A 6,000-nucleotide genomic window follows, 5' to 3' on the forward strand; every position below is an offset into this window, starting at 1 on the left:
TCTCAAATGTTTAGCTCATATAAGGTTTTAGGCTATATTCTAACAGATTTGTAGAATAAGTACTCTAGCCTAGATTTCAGAAACTTATCGCTAACAATCATAGATACTCATGTAATATATTTATAGATAGATGCAAAGATTATTACCTACATATTAACCTAAGTTTCTAACAATTATTACGATGCAAAAGCTACATTGAGACTTCTAGATTGTTAAGAGCATAGAGAAAGAAAACAATACCAATATTCCTAAGTGTATAACATAAACTTATTTATTTATATTTTTGAAATTTTTAACTTGAAAACAAATGCATATTATACATATCTATATCCTAACAGATGCCTTAATTACACGTGTTTCTATGCCCCCCAAACAAGAAGCATGCTTTGTCCTCAAAGCATTTAAATAAAGAGGGTAGAAAAGTACCATGGAAACGCGTGAAATTTTAGAACATCTGCAAAACAAGGTTAGAACATACTAATATAGAAAATAAAAAAACTGATGCAACTCTATAAGAGTTCCACCCATTATGGGGTTAAATAAAATTGCTTGGGACATAAGCAGACACTAACTGGAATTAAAAACTGACTTTATCTCCCGCTTTTATTCTTCATCCTCCTCATCCTCTTCCTCTATAAAGAAGTAAGGTTCCTTCTCGTCCTGCCATGCAATGATAATTTGCTAGGCTTCCTGCCATTTATCATCTATTATTGCTAACCTATTAAGCGCCACTCGGTTTGACGGAGTGTAGGGTGCAACCGGATGAGGTTGTATCCTCCACCCTTGCCAAGTCATTGCACCGAAAGATCGAATAATACTATTGGTGGGTCGCACAGTGTCGACCGTAATCCAATCCGCGAAACGTGTACAAAAAATAGGAAAGAAATATAGCATAATACGGGAAATTAGAACAGGCATAAGAAGGTACTTATGCCTCATGCTATAGGCTCGTGCTAAACTAGACATCAAGGTTCTGGGAAGGTCATGGCACATACGTCCCTGGGCTAAAGCAAGGAAGACGCTGCAAGTAGCATCATTCACAGAAGAAAAAACGTCATTCCCCTAAAATGTTTAACATGATCCAAAATATAACAGTTCCTATGTTCATGGACATGCTACCAAAGGCGACGTTATATTCCCCTTGGTCCTCGATACGGAAAATGCCTGCCCCATTCGACTCATGCAAAAACTCATAAGTGTAGACATGCATATTATCTACCCAATAACACCATGGGTCTTGTATTTCAGCGGGCATAGCAAGTCCAAGAACAAATGCTAGCAAGAACCTGGTAATTTCCATTGGTTCATTATTAATGTTGATGGAGAACACTTGTTCTCCATCCGGTCTCTCAAAGAAAATACAATTATCATAAAAATAAGATGCAAGTGCTGGAGAATAAAGTTCATCAGGTCTTACCAAAAGCGGTTCCCAGCCTACGTATGTGATCACCTCGCGAAACCAAGCACCATAAGTAGTGCTTTAGAACAAATCTTCGAAAAAGACTGTTCGGTATTATTGTAGGAGATGTCATCTCAAAACGACCCTGGGAACAGCCGCAATCGATCCGGGGAACAACCCCAGAAAACTGGAAATTTATGGTCTACGGAGGTCGGTAGCGCAGTGCTTTCGGGTGTTTGGATTCTGATGTTTTTAAGCGAATTAAGCGCTCGAGGTCTTGATTTGTGAAAATGGTGAAGAACAACGGGAAACGTGGGAGTGAAAGGTGAGAGATGGAAGTTAGGTGTAGTGTGGGTTGTGAGTGTAGAATGAATGAAGTTTTTATTGGTTTTAATTTGCTAAAACGAATCGGGAAGTTGCCAAAAAGCTTTTACGGTAATTTCCAGAAATACTAAAATTTTCAAACCCGAAACGGAAACAACTCATATTCTTGATTCTAAAAACAACCCTAGTATCTTTTAGGTTGAATTTAGGATAAAACTACCTAACTTATCGAGATTTCATCCTACCCCATATTTATTCATAGATATGCCCATATCGGCAATATTCTCACCCTAACTCCGAAATAACTTCTAGAAATGAGGGTCATATAAAAATCATGCTGGAATAAATAATACCACCCCCAAACAATTTGGGAAGGTGGGATCAATATGAAACAACCACACACAATGAAAATAACCACATTATATTAATTTTTTCATTCAAAGTACATTTTACTACAAAATTCAAATCTACGAAATTTAAAACTTACATTAAAAATAAATAACAACAATAATAAATAACAACATCAAATATCAATATATAGAATCCCTAAATACATTAAACTCTTTTGGTGGCGGAGGGCACATGCTCAAGAGGTGGCTCCTCGAGGCTCCGATGGGTCATTTCCCTGCGTCTTTTCGGCGACGGCATTTCGCTACCTCACGGTGTATCATCAGAAGAACTCCCGTGGGGTGGTGATAAAGATAAAATTTGATAGTTTACCTATGAAATGAACGTTGAATCTCAAAACGTAAGTAAACTAAAACTAATTTTATGAGTCTATATTTATCAAAGTTTCTACTCTCAATCCCTTGAGATATAGTGGAGTAAGAAGTTCGTTCCACTATAGTGGAGTAAGAAGTTCGTTCCACTCCTAGTGCTCTAGCATGGAATTGTTTTCTAGTCTAATTGATCAGTCTTTAAGTCAATGAGAGCTTTACGAAGGTGTGTTATACTACGATACCTATGATAAGTGTAAAATGAATAGTTTACCTACGAAATGAACGATGAATCCAAAACGTAAGTAAACTAAACTTAAACTTTTATGTGGTTGATTATCAAAGAATTATTCTACTCTCAACCAATTGAGATATAGGGGAGTAGATAGAGTTCGTTCCACTCCTAGTGCTCTAGCATGGATGTTTTCTAATCTAACTAGTCGTTTTTAAGTCTATGAGAGTTTTACGGAGGGAATTATACTACGATGCAACTACCCACAAGATGCAACTAGTCGGTTATCGGAATACTAAAGGGAATGCTACGTTGATTCTATGATAAGGAGTTAGAGGGGATTGATTCCACCTTAACTCAACTTAATCCACTAACGACGAATAAAATTAAGTAATCGAATGAAGCTTCCAGAACAATTGGTTATTCCTAATCCCTAATTATACATGGCATTTCTACCAATTCATAACTAGCATGTGAACAATTAAACCCATTCTCATGGTGAACTAATCATTTCTAGAGTGGAATAGAAAAATACTGACGACTACGATAATCGAATCAAGCTTTCATCAAGGCTTCACAACCCCCTCTAATGGAGGTTTAGCCTTGAATCATTCCAATCATTTCCATTTATATTAAAACTAAACATAATATAAAGCATTGAAATTTATTTAATTAAACAATAATGAAATCTAATTTAATGACTAAATTGAACTAAGGACATAAATTGAAATTAGATCTAGAATTGGAATTGACAAAATCGAAATGGATAAAGAATACTACTTTATTGATCTAATCAAATGAAGAACAAGATTCAAGGTTTAATCTAATAAGGGATTTGAAACTAATTAAAGAAAAACAATTAAATCTAGATCTAGAAGCTATTTTAATGGCTACTTTCTATTCTAAGCTATGAACCCTAATTCTCTACTAATTAATCTACCATTAACAAAGACTTAAGCTTTTGTTCTTATACATCCAGATCCAAAATTCGTGCATGGGCTTGGAGCCAGGGTTTGGGCCAGAGAATCGGGCCCAAAACCCAATTCTTTCCAAATCCAAAAGGCCTCTTCAGCTGCAGTTGACTTCCACAGACTTTTCGTCCACTTCTGCTCCTCTGATTGGGTCAAGGCTTGGACCATTGCAAAGCTCTTTTCCGAGCCGGTCGTTTTGACATAAGGTATGCCCAATTCGAGGTCCTGAGTCCAAAGATACGGCTTCGGAAGTTAAGCTGACTTTTTGCTCCTTTATCTCGCTAAAGTGGTACATTTACGCACATAATGGACTTTGAAACTGAAATGCATAAAAACGCGTAATCGGTGTTAACTCTTACTTATTATTCACATAATTGGTCTAATAAAGATGATTATTAAGGGGTTAAAACTACAGTTTGGGCTCTTATCAAACCACCCCCAAAACAAACATTTTGCTTGTCCTCAAGCAAAATATGAGAAATTAGAATAAGTGACCAAAAATGGAGTTCTAACTAACTACTCGTTTTCGTTTGCTGAGTCGATTGCATTGACCATATGCAACAAGGCCTTAAACCACTAGGAATTCCTAGTGGACGAAGTTATAGCCTCGTGAGAGTTTTCCGATTGAAGGTACTCACAAACTTCATCTATACTACAAACGACTAAGAAAATAAAACTATTGTTTCCTTATTCATGCTCAACTATCTATACATCTCTAGCAATTACATAAGAATAACCTAGTCAAAACCCTAAGTTAATATATGCATAATAATCAATCATCTACAATAAACATATATACAATGAGTAGTACTATCAAATGTTTAGCGGGTTTGTTTTTAGAACTCTGGAATAGCGTCCTTAAATAGGTTCTCACAATAATAGTCAAGAAACAACACTCGATTTTTGCACTCAAGTTTTCATTTACTCCGATTAATGCAATGGGCACACTTTACCTTACAATCTGATAATGACAACAAGGAAGCGGGGGTCAATCAAACACATCGCCACTTACTATCACACTAACTCTATTCCTAATTGAGCTAGAGGTCTTTATTAGGTGTTACAGGGGATTAGGAGATGGTTTAAGAAGGAAGGAAATGGATATTCAAAAGGACAAGTCCGAGATAATAGAGTCTTCAGATTATGTAACTTAGAGAAAACCTTGTTATTTTCTTTTTTCTATATACTTTGTTTCCATCCTTAGCCATATTTTTCTTTTTCTTTTCTTTGGCTTTTGACTCCCTTTTATTCTATTTTTTGGAGTTTTTATTTTATTTCTATTTTTCTTTTCTTTGGATGGAAACTTCTTTTCTTTATTTTTCTCAAGCAACTAACAATTTTTGTTTACGGGTTTTTCTCTTCTTTCTTCACTCATTCTATTCTCGGACTTATTCTAAATTGGGTAGGTTGATTTATTCTCTTTTTTTTTTTTTTTTTTGTTTTGGTAACAGGGGTAAAGGAATTGTGGTGTATGGAAGGCTAAAGAAGAGGCTCGAGTGGCGACTAGCGGAAAATAATTCATAGGTTTGAATTTCTGGCTATATCGATCCAAAGAGCGGCCTAAATTCTCACTTAGGATATGGTTTAGTGATCAAGCAAGTGGACGTGTGATTTCTCTATCCGATTTTACTTCTCCCTTGTGTCATTTCTCAAATGTTTCGCTCGTATATAAGGCTTTAGGCTATATTCTCACAGGATTTGTAGAATAAGTACTCTAGCCTAGATTTGAGAAACTTACTGCTAACAATCATAGATACTCATGTAATATATTTATAGATAGATGCAAAGATTATTACCCACGATTATTAACCACGTTTCTAACAATTATTCCGATGCAAATGACTATGTGAGACTTCTAGATTGTTAAAAGCATGGAGAAATAAACAATACCAATATTCCTAAGTGTATAGCATAACTTATTTATTTATATTTTTAAATTTTTGAAAATTTTCACTAGAAACAACAAATGCATATTATATATTTATATCCTAGCAGATGTCTTAATTACACGTGTTTCTATGCCCCCCCCAAACAAAAAGCATGCTTTGTCCTCAAAGCATTTAAATAAAGAGGGTAGGAAAATACCATGGAAACGCGCGAAATTGTGGAACATCTGCAAAATAAGGTTAGAACATACTAATATAGGAAATACAAAAACTGACGCAACTCTATAAGAGTTCCACCCATTATGGGGTTAACAGAATGAAATTGCTTGAGACATAAGCAGACACTAACTGAAACTAAAACTTACCTCCACTCCCGGACATGCATATTATCTACCCAATAGCATCATGGGTCTTGTATTTCAGCGGGCATGGCAAGTCCAAGAACAAAGGCTAGCAAGAACCTGGTAATCTC

Source organism: Coptis chinensis, chromosome 3 (genome assembly GCF_015680905.1).
Source record: "Coptis chinensis isolate HL-2020 chromosome 3, ASM1568090v1, whole genome shotgun sequence".
Lineage (NCBI taxonomy): Eukaryota > Viridiplantae > Streptophyta > Magnoliopsida > Ranunculales > Ranunculaceae > Coptis > Coptis chinensis.